This window comes from Schistocerca gregaria, chromosome X (assembly GCF_023897955.1).
Source record: "Schistocerca gregaria isolate iqSchGreg1 chromosome X, iqSchGreg1.2, whole genome shotgun sequence".
NCBI lineage: Eukaryota > Metazoa > Arthropoda > Insecta > Orthoptera > Acrididae > Schistocerca > Schistocerca gregaria.
In genome coordinates, this window is record NC_064931.1 from 134,150,688 (window position 1) to 134,176,298 (window position 25,611).

A 25,611-nucleotide genomic window follows, 5' to 3' on the forward strand; every position below is an offset into this window, starting at 1 on the left:
TATAAGACAACAAGTGTCTGGCGCAGTTGTTAGATCTTTTACTGTTTCTATTATGGCAGGTTATCAAGATTTCAGCGAGTTTGAACGTGGTGTTATAGTCGGCGCATGACTGGTGGGACACAGCATCTTAGAGGTAGCGATGAAGTGGGGATTTTCACGTACGACCATTTCATGAGTGTACCGTTAATATCAGGAATCCGGTAAAACATGAACTCTCCGACATCGCTGGGGCCGGAGAAAGATCTTGTAAGAGCGGGACCAACGACGACTGGAGAGAATCGTTCAACGTGACAGAAGTGCAACACTTCCGAAAGTTGCTGCAGATTTCAATGCTGGCCGCCAACAAGTGTCAGTGTGCGAATAATTCATCGAAACATAATCGATATGGGCTTTTGGCGCCGAAGGTCTACTCGTGTATCCTTACACCTTACGCCTCGCCTGGACCTGTCAACACCGACACTGGATTGTTGATAACAGGAAACATGTAGCCTTATCGGACGAGTCTCGTTTCAAATTGTATCGAGCGGATGGACGTGTACGGGTATGGAGACAAGCTCACGAATCCATGGATCCTGCATGTCAGCAGGGGACTGTTTAAGCTGGTGGAGGCTCTGTAACGGTGTGGGGCGTGTGCAGTTGGAGTGATATGGGACCCGTGATACGTCTTATATAAAGACTGTGACAGGTGACACGTACGTAAGCATCCTGTCTGATCAACTGCATCCATTCACGTACATTGTGCATTCCGACGGACTTGAGCAATACCAGCAGGATAATGCGACACCCACACGTCCAGAATTGCTACAGAATGATTCCAGGCACTTCTCAGTTGAAACATTTCCTCTGGCCACCAAACTCCACAAACATGAACATCATTGAAACTTCCTGGCAGATTAAAACTGTGTGCCCGACCGAGACTCGAACTCGGGACCTTTGCCTTTCGCGGGCAAGTGCTCTACCAACAGAGCTACCGAAGCACGACTCACGCCCGGTACTCACAGCTTCGCCAGGCGTGAGTCGTGCTTCGGTAGCTCAGTTGGTAGAGCACTTGCCCGCGAAAGGCAAAGGTCCCGAGTTCGAGTCTCGGTCGGGCACACAGTTTTAATCTGCCAGGATGTTTCATATCAGCGCACACTCCGCTGCAGAGTGAAAATCTCATTCTGGAAACATCCCCCAGGCTGTGGCTAAGCCATGTCTCCGCAATATCCTTTCTTTCAGGAGTGCTAGTTCTGCATGGTTCGCAGGAGAGCTTCTGTAAAGTTTGGAAGGTAGGAGACGAGGTACTGGCAGAAGTAAAGCTGTGAGTAGCGGGCGTGAGTCGTGCTTCGGTAGCTCAGTTGGTAGAGCACTTGCCCGCGAAAGGCAAAGGTCCCGAGTTCGAGTCTCGGTCGGAACACAGTTTTAATCTGCCAGGAAGTTTCATATCAGCGCACACTCCGCTGCAGAGTGAAAATCTCATTCTATGAACATTATTGAGCATATTTGGGATGCATTGGAATGTGCTGTTCAGGAGTGATCACCACCCCCTCGTACTCTTAACGATGTATGCACAGCCCCGCAGGATTCATGGTGTCAGTTCCCTCTAGCACTACTTCAGACATCCGTGGAGTCCATGCCACGTCGTGTTGCTGCAGTTCTGCGAGCTCGCGGAGCTACTATACGATAGTAGGCAGGTGTACCAATTTCTTTGGCTCTTCAGCGCAGTCTGATATCTTCTCGAAGAACTCTATCCGTTTCATTTCCGATCATTATTTGATAACGTCTCCCAAAGTGAATCACTGAAATGTTTCTTTACGCGGGGAAGATAATACAGTCTCTAGTTCTACACGCAGTTGCGAGCGACTGAAGGACGCACCATACGTTTGTAATAATGAATCCACACTGTCTACTGGGAAATAGTAACCGTAACTGGCGACTGAGCAGTATTGCGTAATTTAGGGAAATGCAGTCCACCACAATGCGAAAATCTTGATTCCAGTCGTATTACAATATTATCCCCTGTCTCGAAGTACACCCGTTGTATTTTGACAGCAACGGACTGCCACAGCATTTGTAAGTAGGCTGTTTAGGTTTTTATATTGGTAACGCCACGTAGCGCTCTGTATGAAAATCACTGGCTGTGCTGTGTGCAGTCAGTGGCTGGTTGGCATTGTTGTAATACTCGCCATTGTAGTGTTGGGCAGCTGGATGTTAACAGCGCGTAGCGTTGCGCAGTTGGAGGTGAGCCGCCAGCAGTGGTGGATGCGGGGAGAGAGATGGCGGAGATTTGAAATTTGTAGGACTGCATGTCATGAACTGCTATATACATTATGACTATTGAACACTATTGAGGTAAATACATTGTTTGTTCTCTATCAAAATCTTTCATTTGCTAACTATGCCTATCAGTAGTTAGTGCCTTCAGTAGTTTGAATTTTTTATTTAGCTGGCAGTGGTAGCGCTCGCTGTATTGCAGTAGTTCGAGTAACGAAGATTTTTGTGAGGTAAGTGATTTGTGAATGGTATAGGTTAATGTTAGTCAGGGCCATTCTTTTGTAGGGATTTTTGAAAGTCAGATTGCGTTGCGCTAAAAATATTATGTGTCAGTTTAAGCACAGTCTTGTATAATTTTTCTAAGGGGACGTTCCACATTCACTCATCATTTCAGCTCTATTCATGGAGGATTCAGCTTGTGAATTAATCGAGAATTTTGTGGAATTGAAAAAGTCGACCAAATTATCGTCATTTCTGAAATTTTTCGTGTAAGCTATGCATTCTGAGACAGCATTTTTGCAAAGATGTGCATCATCCATGTCGCTCAGTTTCACACGTCCTTGAACACGACAGCTCCTGCAAGGAAGTAATGATGTTCTCACTCGAAATCGTTACATCAGTACTTGTACAAGGTAAGGCTTCATCAGTATTCATTGCACAGGGGAGAACCACTATGCACGAAACAACTAACGTAAGAGAAACCTAGAGAGGAGGTATCACAGCTACTGGCCTCCTTTGCCGCGGAAGCTCACGGTAACACGTCTACAGAAGCCTCTACATCCTCTTCTGTTCTTAGTAGTGACGTATGGTTATCTCAAGAAACGTGCGTGTACAGACTGCCTGGAATGTATCTGGTCTCTACGACATATACCTCGCGCCTTCTTCTGCCTTGGGTTGGGTTTAAGCTCTCGCACTTTGATCTGCACTCTAGCGTTGGCGGTATACTCGTAGAAGGAATAACACAAGTGTTCGGTTGTTACAATTGACTGAGTCTCTGAACAGTGGTGCCCTCTCTGGAGGTATCTGTATACGAGGGACAGTGGTCAGTGGGCCACCCCTCCAAGGGCACCTGTCCGCAGCTCATGGTCTAGTGGCTGGCGTTGCTACCTCTGGATCACAGAGTCCCGGGTCCGATTACCGGCCGGGTTGGGGAATTTCTCTCCCCAGGGACTGGGTGTTTGTGTTGTCCTCATCATTCCATTATCATCATTCATGAGAGTGGCTTAATTGGATTGTGTACAGATTAGGAATGTATAGGGGCGCTGATAACCGCGCAGTTGATCGCCACACAAACCAGTCACCACCATCATCATCATCATCAGCCAAGGGCACCTAATGGTACACTCGCCGCTGCGAGAGAGAAATTTGGCAGTGGTGAATGGGCTGTCTGTCGGGCGGCTGTTCTTAGCTCGTGGCCGCGCGTGCCATGTAAACAGCGAAGATGTGTATTTTGGTTGTTAACCTACCTATGAATAATAAGTGATCATCTCAACTCTCGTGTTTCATTACAATCTGAACGGATTCGAACCTTTATACAGTTCTCTTCAATTCATGGTCCTCTGGTACATTTACGTTTTCGCGTGCGGACGCTAACATTTTGGTCCTCTGGGCCGGATTGTGATGAATTCGACGAAGTAACGTGTAGCGACAGCCATCAATCGACGGAACGGCAGCGACAAGTGTCCACGGAGCAACACCGAGACGCAGCTTGCAGCGTCGAGACGACGCATCTGAAAGTTAAATACAGTCGTGGACAAAACGGGCGAGACACCTCGCCTTTTCGTTATGCTGATCCGCACAGCTTTAAAGCCTGCTACATACCATAACAGGCATGGCGACGAAGTGCTACCAACATACTATGTACAGACAGATGGACGGTCAAGAAAGTGAGACTACTAGGTTTCCATCTTTACCGAATTAGGTGAAAAAATCCTAACAACGAATATAGCTAAGATATTTGCTAAAAAGGGAGGCCGCATAAATAGTTCCCCCTACTCTTTATTCGAAATGTTCTAGATGCAGTCGATACATCAGCATATTACTCGTAACTACGCTTTCGATCCAAATCACGTTTACAGGATTGCAAATAAAATCCATTTGCCTGTACACGTGGTAATTCAGATCCCAGTATTAATGCCACCGCGTTTCAGAAGTGCGAGCATTCCCATTGCTAGCTAGCTTACCAAACACTTCAGCTAATGAACGTTTTCTAGCTGTGGTGAGTCTAATGGAGAATTCGAAACATTTTAGAATACGTTCGACAGCTATGTAGATGTATATTTCCTGGGGTGGTGCAGAATTATCCTACTAAATTTACTCGCTAATAACAGTATTTTGTTATTTCAATAAACATCCCGAATGATTGTCACATAAGCTGTGACGTGAAGGTGGAAAATTCTTATTTTTGAGTCCAGAAAGCTCTATGCAACAGAAACTGGAGATCAATTTGCCATTTTCATTCCGAAATTGCCGGCTTGTTCATGTCTGGGGTAATAATAGAGGGCTGTTTGCCTCGGTTGTCTGCTAGCGTAGTGAAAGGTGTTTGCTACTGCAAGGGAGGTCTGGTTTGTTTTCGGTTCTAATCTCGATGGAGCCAGATAGACTATCAGTAAAATAATTTTAAGAAATTCTCGCGCCCCCCATACGTTTTATTGCTACCTTTATTCTCTACCGGCGCCTGCGGATGTAAATATGAAAATTTTGCAGAATGTCATACTTCTTACTGCCTACTTTTTCCGCTTCTGTCAGTAACTGAGTTGACTTACGTGTGGCACTGAATGAATTTAAACTGAATTTCGATACGAATCTTCATGCATTGCTAAATTTGCACACTTCCATGGTAGATCAGCAACGGTAATCGAGTATCACTGGTCTGGACGTTCACACAGACCGTTTTGCGGCCGAATGCGCATAATATTTTTCTAATTCGTAACGATCTGGGGTACTTTGTCTTACTAAAACAGTTATGTTATCTGGATAAGCTGAAATTCATTTTTATTAGTACAGTTCATACTACTTAGCGTTTCTTCTTCCATTTACATTTACATTCACGTATTGTTTTTAACGCACTAATCAGCTTAATATAGTCATAACCATGTTTGAAAACAGACGAATATTTTTTTCAATTTCATGCCTGTGCATAGAATATTGGTAGCACTTCGTCGCCTTGCCTGTTATGCTGTGTAACAGACTTTAAAGCTGTGCAGATCAGCATAACGAAAAGGCGAGGGGTCTCGCTCGTTTTGACCACGACTGTATCTGGTCTGCCTATCTTGCTTCCTGTAATTCCCACTCATTGTAACTGCTGCTTCTGCTGTTGCCTGCCACCGCTAGCTTTCCATGATGGACGAAGTATGAAGAATAAAACTTCTAACCACACGCTCGGTGGCGAAAGCAAGCCTCACACAGTTATTGAAGTTTGCAAACGAATTCGATGTAACAGGCAAATCGAACACTTTGGACATTACTATCAGGCTACAACAGTTGCCAAAGATCGTGGAGAAGTGTGAAGACGCTTCACTGCTCCAATTGTTTGAAGACTTAGAGATAATGCTGAGGATAGAGAAATTTTCGAAAATATTTTCTTCGAGGTTTCGAAAGAAATGAGAGCGATTCAGATGAATCACACATACGCAGTTGACAAGGTATCGTTAGATGCTGGGTCTGCCTTGAGTGTATCAAAACGTAGCATCAAGCTGCCCACCATAAAACTGCCATCATTTAACCGTGATGTAACGCAATTCCTGCATTTTCACGACGCATTTGTGAGTGATGTCGTAAACAGTGCGAAACTAGAGGATATTGATAGGTACCATCATTTGCTGAGTTCATTAACAGGTGATGCACACAATGTAACTGTCCATCTCCCTGTGAATAACACTAACTTTAAGGTAGCCTTTGATTTGGTCTGCAAAAGGTACAATAATCGTCGACTGATTGCATCAGCACACTTAAAGGAACTGCTAACGCTACGGTCAATGGCAAAGTGAAATTCGCGCACTACTAAATGGAGCTTTAAGCAATGTGCATGGTCTGATGGCATTATAGCTAGATGTCTTTTTGCAAGACAAATTACATCATAGCTCCTTATAGAAAGGGTTAATATTCTATGAGAACCGAGTTTGAAGCCAGTCTGAGTTCGAGTAGCTTTCCAACATTTAAAGAAACTTGTGCCTTTCTCGAGAATAAATGTAAATCTTTAGAAATAGCCAAGACTATAGCAACACAACTTCACGGCACAACTGTTAATAACCAGCAGAATGCACCCAACACCAAGCAGTTTGGGCATTCGAAACTGACTTATGTTGCTACAGGTACTGCATGTGCCATGTGATTACCAGACTCACGCACTGCACAAGTTCAGGAAATTCAAACAAGCCACGTGTAGTGAACGGAATGCTGTTGTGATGCGCAACTACTTGTGCTACAACTGTCTGAAAAATGATCATAAGGCTTCTCGGTGGAGGTTCGAGCCCTCCCTCGGGCATGGGTGTGTGTGTCTGTCCTTATGATAATTTAGGTTAAGTAGTGTGTAAGCTTAGGGACTGATGACCTTAGCAGTTAAGTCCCATAAGATTTCACACACATTTGAACATTTTTAGGCTTCTCAATGCAACTCCATTGCCGGACGGTGAGGCCGAGCGGTTCTAGGCGCTTCAGTCTGGAACTGAGCGACGTCTACGGTAGCAGGTTCGAATCCTGCCTCGGGCATGGATGTGTGTGGTGACCTGCGGTTAGTTAGGTTTCAGTAGTTCTAAGTTCTAGGGGACTGATGACCTGAGAAGTTAAGTCCCATAGTGCTCAGAGCCATTTGTTTTTTTCAACTCCATTACGTGTAATTTTTTTTTTTTTGTCATCAGTCTACTGACTGATTTGATGCGGCCCGCCACGAATTCCTTTCCTGTGCTAACCTCTTCATCTCAGAGTAGCACTTGCAACCTACGTCCTCAATTATTTGCTTGACGTATTCCAATCTCTGTCTTCCTCTACAGTTTTTGCCCTCTACAGCTCCCTCTAGTACCATGGAAGTCATTCCCTCATGTCTTAGCGGATGTCCTAGTATCCTGTCCCTTCTCCTTATCAGTGTTTTCCACATATTCCTTTCCTCTCCGATTCTGCGTAGAACCTCCTCATTCCTTACCTTATCAGTCCACCTAATTTTCAACATTCGTCTATAGCACCACATCTCAAATGCTTCGATTCTCTTCTGTTCCGGCTTTCCCACAGTCCATGTTTCACTACCATACAATGCTGTACTCCAGACGTACATCCTCAGAAATTTCTTCCTCAAATTAAGGCCGGTATTTGATATTAGTAGACTTCTCTTGGCCAGAAATGCCTTTTTTGCTATAGCGAGTCTGCTTTTGATGTCCTCCCTGCTCCGTCCGTCATTGGTTATTTTACTGCCTAGGTAGCAGAATTCCTTAACTTCATTGACTTCGTGACCATCAATCCTGATGTTAAGTTTCTCGCTGTTCTCATTTCTACTGCTTCTCATTACCTTCGTCTTTTTCCGATTTACTCTCAAACCATACTGTGAACTCATTAGACTGTTCATTCCGTTCAGCAGATCATTTAATTCTTCTTCACTTTCACTCAGGATAGCAATGTCATCAGCGAATCGTATCATTGATATCCTTTCATCTTGTATTTTAATTCCACTCCTGACACTTTCTTTTATTTCCATCATTGCTTCCTCGATGTACAGATTGAAGAGTAGGGGCGAAAGGCTACAGCCTTGTCTTACACCCTTCTTAATACGAGCACTTCGTTCTTGATCGTCCACTCTTATTATTCCCTCTTGGTTGTTGTACATATTGTATATGACCCGTCTCTCCTTATAGCTTACCCCTACTTTTCTCAGAATCTCGAACAGCTTGCACCATTTTATATTGTCGAACGCTTTTTCCAGGTCGACAAATCCTATGAACGTGTCTTGATTTTTCTTTAGCCTTGCTTCCATTATTAGCCGTAACGTCAGAATTGCCTCTCGCGTGCCTTTACTTTTCCTAAAGCCAAACTGATCGTCACCTAGCGCATTCTCAATTTTCTTTTCCATTCTTCTGTATATTATTCTTGTAACCAGCTTCGATGCATGAGCTGTTAAGCTGATTGTGCGACAATTCTCGCACTTGTCAGCTCTTTCCGTCTTCGGAATTGTGTGGATGATGCTTTTCCGAAAGTCAGATGGTATGTCGCCAGACTCATATATTCTACACACCAACGTGAATAGTCGTTTTGTTGCCACTCCCCTAATGATTTTAGAAATTCTGATGGAGTGTTATCTATCCCTTCTGCCTTTTTTGACCGTAAGTCCTCCAAAGCTCTTTTAAATTCCGATTCTAATACTGGATCCCCTATCTCTTCTAAAACGACTCCTGTTTCTTCTTCTATCACATCAGACAAATCTTCACCCTCATAGAGGCTTTCAACGTATTCTTTCCATCTATCTGCTCTCTCCTCTGCATTTAACAGTGGAATTCCCGTTGCACTCTTAATGTTACCACCGTTGCTTTTAATGTCACCAAAGGTTGTTTTGACTTTCCTGTATGCTGAGTCTGTCCTTCCGACAATCATATCTTTTTCGATGTCTTCACATTTTTCCTGCAGCCATTTCGTCTTAGCTTCCCTGCACTTCCTATTTATTTCATTCCTCAGCGACTTGTATTTCTGTATTCCTGATTTTCCCGGAACATGTTTGTACTTCCTCCTTTCAGCAATCAACTGAAGTATTTCTTCTATTACCCATGGTTTCTTCGCAGCTACCTTCTTTGTACCTATGTTTTCCTTTCCAACTTCTGTGATGGCCCTCTTTAGAGATGTCCATTCCTCTTCAACTGTGCTGCCTACTGTGCTATTCCTTATTGCTGCATCTATAGCGTTAGAGAACTTCAAACGTATCTCGTCATTCCTTAGAACTTCCGTATCCCACTTCTTAGCGTATTGATTCTTCCTGACTAATGTCTTGAACTTCAGCCTACGCTTCATCACTACTATATTGTGATCTGAGTCTATATCTGCTCCTGGGTCCGCCTTACAATCCAGTATCTGATTTCGGAATCTCTGTCTGACCATGATGTAATCTAATTGAAATCTTCCCGTATCTCCCGGCCTTTTCCAAGTATACCTCCTCCTCTTGTGATTCTTGAACAGGGTATTCGCTATTACTAGCTGAAACTTGTTACAGAACTCAATTACACTTTCTCCTCTTTCATTCCTTGTCCCTAGCCCATATTCTCCTATAACCTTTTCTTCTACTCCTTCCCCTACAACTGCATTCCAGTCGCCCATGATTTTTTCGTCCCCCTTTAAATACTGCATTACCCTTTCAATATCCTCATACACTTTCTCTATTTGTTCATCTTCAGCTTGCGACGTCGGCATGTATACCTGAACTATCCTTGTCGGTGTTTGTCTGCTGTCGATTCTGATTAGAACAACTCGGTCACTGAACTGTTCACAGTAACAGACCCTCTGCCCTACCTTCCTATTCATAACGAACCCTACACCTGTTATACCATTTTCTGCTGCTGTTGATATTACCCGATACTCGTCTGACCAGAAATCCTTGTCTTCCTTCCACTTCACTTCACTGACACCTACTATATCTAGATTGAGCCTTTGCATTTCCCTTTTCAGATTTTCTAGTTTCCCTACCACGTTCAAGCTTCTGATGTTCCACTCCCCGACTCGTAGAACATTATCCTTTCGTTGATTATTCCATCTTTTTCTCGTGGTAACCTCCCCCTTGGCAGTCCCCTCCCGGAGATCCGAATGGGGGACTATTCCGGAATCTTTTGCCAATGGAGAGATCATCATGACACTTCTTCAACTACAGGCCACATGTCCTGTGGATACACGTTACGTGTCATACCTGTGATAAACGACATCACACGTTATTAGATGGAGAATCGCAACGGACACTAGATGCTCCAACGAAGGAGTGTACAGGCGACATACAATACGAACACTATGGCAAACATCAGTCAACTACATCGAGCTATTGTTCACTGAATATCAGCCCAGGCACACAAGTAATACTTGCGCCGGCGAGAATAAGGTTGCAAGATATCAATGGAAAATGGCAGACTTGTCGTGCTCTATTAAATTCTGGGTCGCAGTCATGCTTCATATCGGAAACATGTGCACAGCGCCTCAGAATTCGAAGGTAGCATAGCAGAGTATCGATTCAAGGAATAGGTGCAACCCACTCAGAAACAAAACACCGTATCTCTGTAGTAGTGGGCTCCTGTGTATGCAGCTTTATGTTATCTGTCGAATATTTAGTTCTACCAAGGATAACTGACACCTTGCCTGAACAAACAATTGATCCCAGTACGTGGCACTTGACAAATGCACAACTCGCTGATCTAGAGTTTTGGTCACCTGGAAAGATCGACGTGTTGCAAGGAGTAGAATATCTAGTCAGTATCAAACGGCAGAGCACAACATTTCAGCACGGGGGCAGGTCGTGTCGTGCTTTGTAAAAACGAACGCTGATGTTCAAACTCCCTTGAAAAAATTCTAGGAGCTATAAGAATTAAATCACGATGTAATGACGAAAGAAGAGGAACAATGAGAAGCACACTTCGTGCAACACTCAACGAAAGATACCACAGGCTGATTCGTTGTCCATCTTCGATTTTGCGAAAAGCCAAGTAAATTAGGCGAATCTTTCAACACTGTGGCAAAACGCTTCTCTCAGATTGAACAGAAACTGGCGACACAGCGGAAGCTTAAAAAGGCTACACACAAGCTAACAAAAAGTAACGTCTTTCGTGCCAACTGACAAAATTGCATAAGGTTTATCGTAAAATAATTGTTGCTAATACTTCTACTATTACTAATAGTAATAGTATTACTACTACCACGACTACTACTATTACTACCACCACCATTACTACCAGAGAAAAGTAAGAGTACCCGGCTTTTCTTGCCTCCTTTGATCTGCCGCCACAACTACCAACCCATCAGCAAGCAATGGCGCGACTGAGCGCTGGCATCGTTCTCTGAAGGTGGCACTCATGTACCATGGAGCTGCCTGGACATCTGCATATCCGATAGTTCTTTTGGGAGAACGAACCTGAAACCCTGCGTCGATGCCAGTTCTGCACAGGCAATGACACGAGACCAGCCGGATTTTCTTCGTCGGTTAGAAGAGCACACCGCTCAGATCCAACCACCGTTGGACACCAGGCATGGTACACCAAACATATACAGTATGTGCCTTGCGGTCTAGAAAGCTGCTCTGGAGGGACAATGACAGTTCACCCTTGCAACTCCCTTATACTTGCCCACATTGCATCTTAAGAAGACCTAGGCGGATGCTGGACGATGCTGTAAACGAGTTCACAATCGTGATAATAGAGTGCGTGAAGCCTGGGTGCAGTTTAAACGAGGCGCCACGAACAACTGAAGCATCAAGGCTACAGCATCATCCAGAACCAGAGCTAAAGTCTCCACCGGAGTTGCAAGAGCTGGCCGCTGCACAACAACAAAAGGCCCGCAAGATACAATCTGACGAACATGTGCGGTTTCCGGCTCGTCTCCGTGTGTCGTGGCCGCCAATCAAGAGTCGTGACAACCAACGATTTCATGTGTCTTGTATCTCGGGTGGTCACAGCAATAGCTCGTAGACCAGGGAGCAGGAGACAGATCATTGTAGACGGGCACGCTACAAAATATTAATAGACAGTGCTACAACTCAATAATCAAACACATTTACTTATAATAACAGAAGCTGAAGAAATGAATTATAATTTGTCTCACAGCCAAGACTTGAACCCGGGCCTCTTGCTTACAACGCAAATATGCTAGCCGACACCACCATAGCAACATAGCTAAGAGAGTTGCACGGACTACCCTAGTCTACTGCCCTCCCTAACACAAACTTCAGTTCACTCCTTCAACCCACTTTCCGCTTCTTAAATCATCACTACTGCCAAAGATCTCTGGTATTGGAATAGCACCCCAGCTTTGTAAATATTGGGGAAATCCTGCCAGTATGTCAGGTGTAGGTGATCTATTGATCTGATGGAATTAAATATTCCTTGAGGTACACAGTGGTGTCCAAAATCAAAGCAACAAACGAAAATTTTGCAAGGTTGCGTTTATTTAGTCACGAAACAGTACAAACAGGTGACAGAAAAGTAGAAACACAGTAAAGAATACAGAACGTAAACAGCTGCAACATACATAACAGGAGACGAAAATGTTCTTCGTTTTTTTTCCAACTTAACAGATATGCACACACAGTCCGACAACTGGTTAACGTGCTCAGTATGGGGTGTGACCACCTCTGGCAGCAATACAGGCCTGACAACGTCTAAACATGATTTGTCATGTTGAGGCAATAACGCCCATTCTACCTGCAGAGCTGCTCTCAAGTCTTGGACAGTGATTGGTGGATGCTGACGTGATGCAATCCGTCTCCCTAGTGCATCCGAGACACGTTCTATGGGATTCAAAATGGGAGAGCGAGCAGGCCACGCCATGCGTGCGGTATCTTCGGTTTCCAAGAAAACATCGACTTCTCGTGCTCTATGAGGTCGAGCATTATCGTCCATCAGTACCAAGTCCGGGCGCACAGCTCCTTGCAACAACTGTGCATGAGGCCACGATGCCTGACAAATTAAACCTGTCGGATTCGCCCGTACAATTTCATGAAGAGATGTTTGAGTGATCAACATAATCTCTGCCCACACCATTAGCGATCCTCCTCGATACCGGTCTCTTTCCACAACGTTTGGGTCTCGAAATCGCGTGCCACATTCCCTACAGACGCGAATCCGTCGAGAACCATTTTCCATACCAAATCGGGACTCATCTGAGAAAAGAACATTGGCACACTGTTAGACTGTCTAGGTGGCATGTTGAAGACTCCACTCTAGATATTCCCTTTTGTGAAAACGCGCCAGAGGCACACATATAGCAGATCTCCACCAATAATTGCCACTGTGTCGAAGCCTTCTCTACACCGTTTGCCTCGATGCTAACGTCGTCCCCTACGGCCAAATAACGGTTCCCTCTTTCTGATATCACACGTGGTCGGTGGTGCCCTGGTCTTCGTGATACAGTTTCGGTCTCTAAAAACTGTCGCCACATCTGAGAAACAACAGAACGATTCACGTTAAGCCGTCGTGGCAAATGAGTTCCATTATTCCTGCTTCCATTATTCCTATGGCCATCCACCACAGAGATTCTGGTAGGCGTCTTCTCTGTGCCATACTGCACTGTTTGTGACTGTGTACACAGCAATTGTGGATGTGGAAGAACCCAGTAAACGAAACTTCCTGGCAGATTAAAACTGTGTGCCCGACCGAGACTCAAACTCGGGACCTTAGCCTTTCGCTGGCAAGTGCTCTACCATCTGAGCTACCGATGCACGACTCACGCCCGATCCTCACAGCTTTCATATCAATACACACTCCGCTGCAGAGTGAAAATTTCATTATGGAAACATCCCCCAGGCTGTGGCTAAGCCATGTCTCCGCAATATCCTTTCTTCCAGGAGGGCTAGTTCTGCAAGGTTCGCAGAAGAGCTTTTGTAGAGTTTGGAAGGTTGGAGATGAGGTACTGGCAGAAGTAAAACTGTGAGGACCGGGCGTGAGTCGTGCTTCGGTAGCTCAGATGGTAGAGCACTTGCCTGCGAAAGGCAAAGGTCCCGAATTCGAGTCTCGGTCGGGCACACAGTTTTGATCTTCCAGGAAGTTTCATATCAGCGCACACTCCGCTGCAGAGTGAAAATTTCATTCTGGAAACATCCCCCAGGCTGTGGCTAAGCCATGTCTCCGCAATATCCTTTCTTCCAGGAGTGCTAGTTCCGCAAGGTTCGCAGGAGAGCTTCTGTAAAGTTTGGAAGGTTGGAGATGAGGTACTGGCAGAAGTAAAGCTGTGAGACCGGGTGTGAGTCGTGCTTCGGTAGCTCAGATGGTAGAGCACTTTCCCGCGAAAGGCAAAGGTCCCGAGTTCGAGTCTCGGTCGGAACACAGTTTTAATCTGCCAGGAAGTTTCATATCAGCGCCCACTCCGCTGCAGAGTGAAAATTTCATTCTGGAAACCCAGTAAACACTACTTTGTTTGATAGGTGCCCAGACGTCATTGTTGGTGTGGTTTTCAGTTGACCACAGAAATATCATCTTCGTTGCAGAACACGACCGTACGGACATCTGTTGACAGTTTGTTTGATTATATCGTGAATGAGACACAGGACTGGAAAAACCGATTTGTTGCTTTAGTTCAGCACACCATTGTATGAGTCTCAATTTTATCATCGATAATGACAGAAGCTGAAAAAAAATCCTTCGCAGTACTGACGATTTAAGAATGGTAAATGGGTTGACGGCGTAAATTGAAGTTTGTGTTAGGGAACGCATTGGACTAGGGTATTCCATTCAGTGTCTTAGGTATATTTCTATGGTGGTTTAATGGCTGACTTATCTGCTTAATAAGCAGGTGACCTGAGTCCAAGCCCTTGCTGGGGCACAGATTACAATTCATTTCTTCAATTTCTATCACTATCAAAGATAAAGGTGACACTTATACATCTCAAGGAAAATTTAATTCCATCAAATCAAAATTTTCTTACCTTTTGCGAAGTAGTCATGTTCAATATACCCTACTGGCCATTAAAATTGCTACACCACGAGAATGACGTGCTACAGACGCAAAATTTAATCGACAGGAAGACGATGCTGTAATATTCAAATGATTAGCTTTTCAGAGCACACAAGGTGGGCACTGGTGGCGACACCTACAACGTGCTGACATTAGGAAAGTTTCCAACCGATTTCTCTTACACAAACAGCAGTTGACTGGCGTTGCCTGGTGAAACGTTGTTGTGATGCCTCGTGTAAAACTTTCATAAAGGTCGGATCGTAGCCTATCGCGTTTGTGGTTTAGCGTATCACGACACTGCTCTTCGCGTTGGTCGAGATCCAATGACTGTTAGCAGAATATAGAATCGGTGGCTTCAGGAGGGTAATACGGATCTCCGTGCTGCGTCCCAACGGCCTCGTATCACTAGCAGTCGAGATGACAGGCATCTTATCCGAATAGCTGTAACGGATAGTGCAGCCCCGTCTCGATCCCTGAGTCAAAAGACGGGGACGTTTGCAAGACAACAGACATCTGCACGAACAGTTCGAAGATGTTTGTAGCAGCATGGACTTTCAACTTGGAGACCACGGCTGCGGTTACCCTTGACGCAGCATCACAGACAGGAGCGCCTGCGACGGTGTACTCAACGACGAACATGGGTGCACGAATGGCAAAACGTCATTTTGTCGGATGAATCAAGATTCTGTTTACAGCGTCATGATGGCCGCATCCGTGTTTCGCGACATCGCAGTGAACGCACGTTGGAAGCGTGTATTCGTCATCGCCATACTGGCGTATCACTCGGCGTGATGGTACGGGGTGCTATTCGTTACAGGTCTCGATGACCTCTTGTTCGAATTGACGGCACTTTTAACAGTGGACGCTCCATTTCAGATGTGTTACGACCCGTGACTCTACCCTTCATTCGATCCCTGCTAAACCCAACATTTCAGCAGGCTAATGCACGACCGCATGTTGCAGGTCCTGTACGGGCCTTTCTGGATACAGAAAATGTTCGACTGCTCCCCTGGCCAGCACCTTCTCCAGATCTCTCAGCTACTGATAACGCCTGATCAATGGTGGCCGAGCAACTGGCTCGTCACAATACGCCAGTCACTACTCTTGATGAACTGCGGTATCGTGTTGAAGCTGCATGGGCAGCTGTACGTGTACACGCCATCCAAGGTCTGTTTGACTCAATGCCCAGGCGTATCTAGGCCGTTATTAAGGCCAGAGGTGGTTGTTCTGGGTACTGATTTCTCAGGATCTATGCATCCAAATTGCGTGTAAATGTAATCACATGTGAGTTCTAGTATAATATATTTGTCCAATGAATACCCGTTTATCATCTGTATTTCTTCTTGGTGTAGCAACTTTAATGGCCAGTAGTGTAATTGTGCTGGTTGTCGCAGACCTACCTATGACCTCAGCAGTCGCTCTGCCGTTGACCAGAGGAGACGATCTGGGCTGACGAACTGGCTCCTGAGTGATGTCGCCATCCTTTATGCCAGCGCCGGAGAGGGCGTTGGTGTCGTGTAGTCGTCCCGGAGAGATGAGGTGCGGCGTTGATTTGCTTATACTGCCACTCTGGCGGCACCCTTCTGGGTCCGCAAATACTGACACGCTGGCGGGCTTTTGACGGCCAGCGCACTAGTGGTGCTTTACGATATTGGCGGTGTCTCGCGTACAAGGTATAGAGTGATCGCAGGTATCAAACAGCTTCCGCTTCAGCTGCCAGGGGTACTGTGTTTGATTTCAATGTATTGTTACTTCCTTCGTAAGTAAATTTGATATGTTTTGTATGTTCCATCCCTTTAGTTTTAGTTATGTGCTGGCTATCACCCCGGACTAAAATAGTGACTAGTTCTGTTCACTCGAAATTCCTTACGCTCAGGAACCTTTTTGCTATCGTTTCAGCCGTGCAGGGAAGCCGCGCTGTCTCGGGCGCCTTGCCATGGTTCGCACGGCTTCCCACGTCGGAGGTTCGAGTCCTCCCTCGAGCACGGGTGTGTGTGTTGTCCTTGGCGTAAGTTAGTTTAAATTAGATTATGTAGCGTGTAAGCCTAGGGGCGGAGGACATCAGCAGTTTGGTCCCACAGGAACTTACCACCACCATCACCGCTATCGTATGAGAGTTCCTGACAATCTGTTGCCGCCAGTAACGATCTGTTTATGAACTTGTAAACAACCAGTTAGTTTTCAATAAAGTTTAGTGAAACAAGCTCATTTTTTTTCTCAGGCTTATCAAGGAATTAAAAGGTCAATTAGCAAAAATCTGACAAGTAATTTAATAAAAGACACCGATTTTTACACAATGATGGCAGGACTCTAAGTGCATAACGTGCTAATGATACTCTGTTTGCAAGTATCTTTGCGTGTTCACACCAATTAACTGAGAATCAACATTCATTCCTAGGAAATTTGTGTTTTTTTTTACGCAGTTTATAGAGGTGTCATCCACATTTAATTTAACAGTATAATTTTTCCTGTTGAATGAGGGGTCCATTTGTTTTCTCTGCAACGTGTTCTCTTCTCAGTGACTGTCATATTGATGTCGTCGGTAAAGACAATTTTTCCCCCACGACTAAAATTATTGCGTAAGTCATTGATGTGTATCAGGAACAGTATTTTTCCTAACATGCTACACTGAGGAACAGGTGTAATAATGTATTTTGGTTGTGATAAGTGTTTCACTAAAAATTTAGTCTTGTTGGAGGTATTAACTAACTCCACTCTGTCTGCTAGGTAAGAATCGGAACGAGTTATTAGCAACCCCTCTTATTCTTAATTCTTCTATCTTCCTTAGTAGAATCTTATGATAAACTATATCAAAACCTTAGAAAGATATATAAAGATTAAGAGTATCAAATATCACTTTTGTGAACACTATTATGGCCGTTTCTGCATTTCTGGCTTTTGTGTGGAGTGAGAAAAATGGTTCAAATGGCTCTGAGCACAATGAGACTTTTGAGGTCATCAGTCCCCTAGAACTACTTAAACCTAACTAACCTAAGGACATCACACAAAACCATGCCCGAGGCAGAATTCTAACCTGCGACCGTAGCGGTCACGCGGTTCCAGACTGTAGCGCCTAGAACCGCTAGTCTGGAACCGCGCGACCGCTACGGTGTGAGAAAATAACTGGTCTACTTCCTCATCTCTGCTCCTGCGACCCTATAAAGAAACAGTTAAAAAACGATAACACACAGAAATAACAGGCAGGTTTTACAGACACATGGCATGCATCAATATTCCGCACTCTTTTGACGGTAGGAAATCGTTACAACCACTTGTTTAGCAGAGGTGAAAATAAATGTGCATTCTAAATACAGTTTAATACGGCACGCAGTATTCCCAGTAGCGACCGGGAGAGTGGGCCATGTGTATTCTGTCACTCTGTCAACATGCGTAGAAGGTTCCTTTCAAACATATACTGTGCACGCATTGAGGCAATTTCATATTGATCCGGACCGCACGACACCTGGTATCTGTTGTGGCCGTTCAGTTTTCTGTCGTCTAAAGTAGACGAGAAGTTAGTATATTTTGCAAACTCACAGCTGCGATAAACAAGTACTTCCAGGTTTTTTAAAGGTCAAAGTTACCGTAATTTAATATAATCGCACAATTTAAGTAGTTCTAAGTTCTAGGGGGCTGATGACCTCAGCAGTCAAGTCTGATAGTGCTCAGAGGCATTTGGACCATTTTTTAAAAGTTCTTAATGATTTTTAAAAATATGACGTGAATTATCTCATTTTTCGTCTGAGTTTCGTCAGCACAGGAAGTTGCTTGTCAAACTGGCGTACAACGTGAAGACGCCATTCCAACATTCAACATTCAACTAAATTTGCTGCAGCAGTAGGGTAGTGGCGGTGTTGGTGCAATTTTGACATCAAATTGATATGCAAATTAGTTACATTGAGCAATTACTTCCTCTCCCCTCCGGCCACGCCCACCCCCACCCCTGACCATGCCCAGCTCCAACGCTCGATGATGTCACGTGTTTTCCTCAGCCTGCTCCCCCCCCCCCCCCCCCCCAACCATCCCCCCTCCCTTGTCCCTCCCCCATGTACCGTATTGGCTAGAATTTCGAATTTTGACAGAATTTTGATTTTTGGCGAGATTTCGAATTTTGGTTGGAATTTGTTTTCAGGAATTTGCAGAAAATTAAAATTGGCGGTACCCTTCCTGGGACTCGAACCCTGGTCATTCTGGATGGAGAGCCCAAGTGTACCTCCTAATACAGTTACACCACCAGAGGTGCTTGGAACTGGTGGGAAATAAAAAATGGCAGTGTCCTTTCTGCGATTCGAACTCTGGTTCTACTGGATGGAAAACTCAAGTACACCACCAAACACATGCCACAGGAGAGATAGCTTAGGTTAGTGTACTTTATTTGTTTTGGTCGGGAAAATGAAGTAAAGATAGGTTCTAATTACGTAATTAACGATCAAGATCAGGCCTCATTACTCACCTACATGCATAGCGCTGCAAATGGATAGCCTAAAATAGCAATACATCTAAAAAATTGACGATACCATACAACTGCTGGGAAAAAATTCGCAGTATCACTCTACACTAGTGAGAGAGACACTAAAACTCTACCCTTCACCTACAAGCTGGTGGGAAAAAGGCAGGAGTGTAAGGTACTATAGTTACTCTTTGTAGCTGGAAATATTTTCAACTGACGAGATGCTAGTTTTGGATAGAGAGGAGTTAAAAAAGTGTATTACCTGTAAGCAGACAGCGGAGGACAGTATCTGTCGTTGTTTGATGTCAGAGTTCGCATACCACGCTGCTCAAAAACCACGTTGCAGCCCAGGTAACCAAAGCCAAAACTGATGGAAAAAGTCAACAATTCCAATTACACCTCAAAATTTCCGTAAGAAAACCAGCACTCATAATGAACAGGTCATAATGCAACACGTGTACTGGGAAAATCGCCGTCCCGAATGATTGCAGATGGGGCGGTAGTTGAGAGTGCACTCACTCGAGAGGCGCCCACAGACTGCCGAAAATCGAGGCCTTTGTACCTTCCCTCATCCCTCCCCCCCCCCCCTCCCACCCTCTCTCTCTCCCTCCCTCACTCCATCCATCTATGGAGAGGACTCAAGTTTTACGAAAGGCCAGCAGCTCTACTGTGCTTTGCCCTCTACCGCCCTTCTGCCATCAAAAAATGGTTCAAATGGCTCTGAGCACTATGCGACTTAACAGCTGAGGTCATCAGTCCCCTAGAACTTAGAACTACTTAAACCTAACTAACCTAAGGACACCACACACATCCATGCCCGAGGCAGGATTCGAACCTGCGACCGTAGCGGTCTCGCGGTTCCAGACTGAAGCGTCTAGAACCGCTCGGCCACCAGCGGCCGGCTCTTCTGCCTTCCCAGTGGTCGCTAAACGCCTTGAGGCAACGCTTCTCTGCCAACACAATAGCATGTATAGTGAACTAAAGAATAGGAGATGAAAGGACAATAGTCCCAAATGCAACTTGTCCAACAGTGTTACATGCTGCCCCCTGCTCAGAGCACGGCTATGTCCAGTGACCACCCGCAGTACACACACACCACGCCCCTAGCAGCACGCAGTTCTGCTATGGAGAACAGTTGTATTTATCAGCAACACAACTCTTCGTTGCAATCTGATAAAGATATTTCTCTGAAAAACTGGACCCCTCTGAAACAACAATGAAGTTCTGGAGAACACTCCAGATCGCTTTTGCAAATGGCTAGCTGCTCTGCCTGGCAGTTTTTCTGTGGCCCACTTCCACCCCACTGAAATGGTTCAAATGGCTATAAGCACAATGGAACTTAACATCTGAGGCCATCAATCCCCTAGACTTCTCTCTCTCTCTCTCTCTCTCTCTCTCTCTCTCTCTCTCTCTCTCTCTCTATCTCTCTATTCGTTTAGTCGGTTCCGACTCTTCGTGACCCCATGAACCAGATCACGCCACTGTTTCCTGTCTTGCACTTTCTCCGGTAGACCTTCCAGGTTGGAGCCCATTGCTTCTGTGATGCCATCGATCCATCTCATCCTCTGACGTCCTCTTCTTCTAGTTCCTTCAATATTCCCCAGCGTTAATGTTTTTTCCAGCGAGGCATGCCTTTGCATTGTGTGTCCAAAGTAGGTCAGCTTTTGTTTTAACATTAGACCGTACCGGGATAAATCTGGTTTTATTTGCTCCAATATTGATCTGTTGGTTCTCTTTGTAGTCCATGGAACTCTAAGAAGTTTTCTCCAACACCACAATTAGAAGGAGTCAATTCTTCGAAGTTCAGCGTCTCTAATGGTCCGCCGGCCGCGGTGGTCTAGCGGTTCTAGGCGCACAGTCCATAACCGCGGGACTGCTACGGCCGCAGGTTCGAATCCTGCCTCGGACATGGATGTGTGTGATGTCCTTAGGTTAGTTAGGTTTAAGTAGTTCTAAGTTCTAGGGGACTGATGACCACAGATGTTAAGTCTCATAATGCTCAGAGCCATTTGAACCATCTAATGGTACAGGTCTCACATCCATATACCACAACTGGAAAGACCATAGCCCTCACAATACGGATCTTTGTTGCTAGTGTTATATCTCTGGACCTTAGAACATTGTCAAGGTTTGACATCGCCTGTCTACCGAGCAACAGGCGTCTCCGTATTTCATGGCTGCAGTCGCCATCAGCAGAGATCTGGGAACCGAGATAACTGAATGTGCTCACTACCTCCATGGTTTATCCTGCTATATCCCACGAATTGGTAGGTGTAATTGCCATAATTTTCGTTTTCTTCACATTCAGCCTAAGACCGGCCTTTTCACTTTCGTCTTTCACCTTCAGCAAGAGTGTTCTCAATTTCTCTTCACTTTCTGCCAACATGATCACATCATCCGCGTACCTGAGGTTCTTTACATTTACTCCAGTTATTTGAATTCCTGTTTCTCCTTCATCTAGCCTCGCATTCCTCATAACATGTTCTGTATGCAGACTGAATAAGTACGGTGACAGTATGCAGACTTGCCGGACCCCTTTCTGAATCTTTATCTATTTCGTTGTTCCATACATAGTTCTCCCTTAGACTTAGAACTACTTAAAACTAACTAACCTAAGGACATCACACACATCCATGCCCGAGGCAGGATTGGAACCTGCGGCCGTAGCGATCGCGCGGTTCCAGACTGTAGCGCCTAGAACCGGCGCCTTCTGCTATCCTCCATGGTCGCTTGCGGTACATGGCCTGCCATGAGGTGACGACCCTTCACCAACACAAAAGGGAAATTTAGCAGCCCCACCCTGCCAGTTGTCAAAGTGCGGCTGTGTCCAGAACCCCCCCCCCCCCAGTAAACTTGCTCCTCCCCCCACCCCCCCGCCCCCCACCCCCGCCACCTGCCGGTCGGCTATAGAGAGAATTGTACTTGCTATCAATGCATCTTCTATAATCAAGTATCTATTAATAAAAGAGAACACAATTGCAATGATTATAAACGTGCTGTTTCCACGAAAGTAGGCGCAGTACATTTTCTTTTAGTTTTAAGAGCAAAATCAGTATAGCTTTCACGTTCAACTGCAGAATTCGCCTCTCATTATTTTGGGACATCCAGCGAAGTTACCATCGCTGATTACAGATGATCAGCAGAGTCATATCCACCCAGTGTACAATTAGGGATAAACCTTCGTCTATTTTGCTGCGAAAACCACCAATCACTGCAGAATGTCCTCATTATTTCGAAATCAACATGGGAGTAAAGAAAAGCGAGAATTTGAACTGTGAAGAAAAAACATATTAAGCAGTTTCTTTCAGCTTGATGGACAAACTACACAGCCTGAGAGCGTCTCTCGCATTTAGTGTCTGTAAATAAACTGTCGCGCACTTGCGTATTACAGACATTCCAGACACATGAAATAACATTAGAGAATACAATCTTCCATTACATTGGCTCACATGTCGGAAGAAGACAATCATTTTACGTTCAACAACATCAAGCTAAAGATCAAGAGGACAGGACATAGCTGTTTTCTACACTACGGAAGCTCCTCTTTTACCAAAGTGCTGCAATATCATACTAGCGTTTACAAAAGAAATTGAGAGCGCCTGTCTCCCCTTTGTAGGCGGAAGATTGAAATTTCGTTAAGAGAGCGAGAGAGAGAGAGAGAGAAACGCTTGGTACCCTAAACGTCTCTTCCACCCACGAGGTGCCAAGTTATTATTAGCAAGTTGATAGGCTAATTAATTAAATGTATCATCAGAGTCACTTTTATGGCGAGTAATTTTATTGTCTTCTTTCAAGGGTAGTGACTGTGGTATTGTGACGAGCCAGTTGCTCGGCCACCATTGACCAGCCGTTTTCAGTTGGCGAGAGATCTGGAGAATGTGCTGGCCAGGGAAGCAGTCGAACATTTTCTGTATCCAGAAAGGCCCGTACAGGACCTGCAACATGCGGCCGTCACCGAGACGTGTAACCAATACCATACCATCACGCCAGATGTGTGACTGGATTGAAGATTTTTTAGCAAACAGAACACAGCATGTTGTTCTAACTGGAGAGACGTCTACAGACGTGAAAGTAACCTCTGTCGTGCCACAATATATATCACAATATATATAAATGACCTAGTAGATAGTGTCGGAAGTTCCATGCGCCTTTTCGCGGATGATGCTGGAATATACAGAGAAGTTGCAGCATTAGAAAATTTTAGCGAAATGCAGGAAGATCTGCAGCGGATAGGCACATAGACAAATGTAATGTATTGCGAATACATAGAAAGAAGGATCCTCTATTGTATGATTATATGATAGCGGAACAAACACTGGTAGCAGTTACTTCTGTAAAATATCTGGGAGTATACGTGCGGAACGATTTGAAGTGGAATGATCATACAAAATTAATTTTTTGTAAGGCGGCTACCAGGTTGAGATTCATTGGGAGAGTCCTTAGAAAATGTAGTCCATCAACAAAGGAGGTGGCTTACAAAACACTCGTTCGACCTATACTTGAGTATTGCTCATCAGTGTGGGATCCATACCAGATCGGGTTGACGGAGGAGATAGAGAAGATCCAAAGAAGAGCGGCGCGTTTCGTCACAGGGTTCTTTGGTAACCGTGATAGCGCTACGGAGATGTTTAGCAAACTCAAGTGGCAGACTCTGCAAGAGAGGCGCTCTGCATCGCGGTGTAGCTTGCTGTCCAGGTTTCAAGAGGGTGCAGTTCTGGATGAGGTATCGAATATATTGCTTCCCCCTTCTTATACCTCCCGAGTAGATCACGAATGTAAAATTAGAGAGATTCGAGCGCGCACGGACGCTTTCCGGCAGTCGTTCTTCCCGCGAACCATACGCGACTGGAACAGAAAAGGGAGGTAATGACAGTGGCACGTTAAGTGTCCTCCGCCACACACCGTTGGGTTGCTTGCGAAGTATAAATGTAGATGTAGAAGACGATGTTCTTTTCGAGGAACACTATTGAGAAACGACATTTGAAGCTGACCACAACGGGATTCTGCAGTCCACAACGTACATTTCACGTAAAGACAGCGGTATTAAAATCACGATCATAACAACTATGTTATCGTGACCCCCCATAAAATGCAGTCTTGGGTCTACAGCCACACACATGTCGCTGATAATGTTACGATTTCTGGTAGAAATGCTGACTGCGGTTTGCAATCAAGTCTCTCCATTCAACCACATTCTAGTGTTGGATCCTGTACTGACGTCTTTTAATGATTACAGCATAGGTGAATCATATTTGTGGCACTCCCATATCTCGAAACGAGTGACCTTTTTCGATCCAGTCTGCTAAGGATCACATACAGCAAAATGTCCAGCGCTGTTTTTTTAGATAGTCCCTCTGCGTGTTGTACCTGCTCCTCAGTCTCCGTCCAACCCTCGTAGCAACTTTGTCCATGTGATCATCCCAGTTTAAGTTGGACATGAAGGGAAGTTGGGGAAGGCCGTATCTAAGACCTTCTGCATCCCGTGTAGGAACAGGACGAGCTGAGGTAATGCGACAGGACTGCGTTTTGACCCCTCGGTGGAAATGGGAACAAGTTGGCATAGCTCCGCCAACCGCGTACAGTGTGTAAGGTCAACGCCAAACAAAGCTTTCCCCCGCAACTCGAGGTAGTAGAAAAGATAGTATGAGCAGTAACGTTGGTGCTCCTTGTTGGGAAAATTAGAAAGACTCCAAACCATACAGGGCACGGAATAATGATGAGGATTGGATAGGATGGGATTGTTTGGGGGAGGAGACCAGACAGCAAGATCATCGGTCTCATCGGATTAGGGAAGGACGGGGAAGGAAGCCGACCGTGCCCTTTCAAAGGAACCATACCGGCATTTGCCTGGAGCGATTTAGGGAAAAAACGGAAAACCTAAATCAGAAAGGCCGGACGCGGGATAGAACCGTCGTCCTCCTGAATGCGAGTCCAGTGTCCTAGCCACTGCGCCACCTCGCTCGGTGAATAAGGATGAGGATTTTGCTACTGCAGATACAGAAACTAAATACAGGTACTGCAGTCTGCAGCAGATCCGCATCTCTCGGGGTGTATTCATGTCTATCATCCAAACATTCTCTCTCACCTCCATATTTTGTAGGATCCAATAGAGAAAACAAGCAAACTATTAAAACTCCAGTAACGTCATCCATTAGAGAACTCGATAAGATATTCCTGCGTCCCTGTCTTCTGATATATCTGAAACAAATATCGTCTGCTTTCCAGCATTGACGATATGTGGCGATCCTATTAAATGTACAGGTATTGCTTCGTTGGAGCATTTGGCTCATGAT

General features: G+C 45.1%; 1 non-coding gene across 1 annotated transcript; it reads left to right on the plus strand.

Moving 5' to 3' along the window:
• The first annotated feature begins 1,322 nt into the window (after nucleotides 1–1,322).
• On the plus strand, nucleotides 1,323–1,396 carry Trnas-cga (transfer RNA serine (anticodon CGA)). Its single transcript has one exon. It is a non-coding gene; the product is annotated as a tRNA-Ser (tRNA).
• Nucleotides 1,397–25,611: the final 24,215 nt, after the last annotated feature.